We start from the raw sequence: 290 nt of genomic DNA, 5'->3' as shown, positions 1-290 counted from the left end.
GCCCGCTTAAATGCCCATAAAGAGGGAGAGTCCACCACTGCTACTGCCAGGGCATTCCATGAACTCACGACTCACTGAGTAAAGAACCTACCCCTAACATCTGCCCTTTACCTACCACCCCTTAATTTAAAGCTATGACCCCTTGTAATAGCTGACTCCATACGTGGAAAAAGATTCTCACTGTCGACCCTATCTAAACCCCTAATCATCTTATACACCTCTATCAAGTCACCCCTAAACCTTCCTTTCTCCAATGAAAACAACCCCAAGTGCCTCAGCCTGTCCTCATA

This window comes from Chiloscyllium plagiosum, chromosome 15, assembly GCF_004010195.1.
Source record: "Chiloscyllium plagiosum isolate BGI_BamShark_2017 chromosome 15, ASM401019v2, whole genome shotgun sequence".
Lineage (NCBI taxonomy): Eukaryota > Metazoa > Chordata > Chondrichthyes > Orectolobiformes > Hemiscylliidae > Chiloscyllium > Chiloscyllium plagiosum.
Note: the sequence above shows the minus strand (reverse complement) of the source record.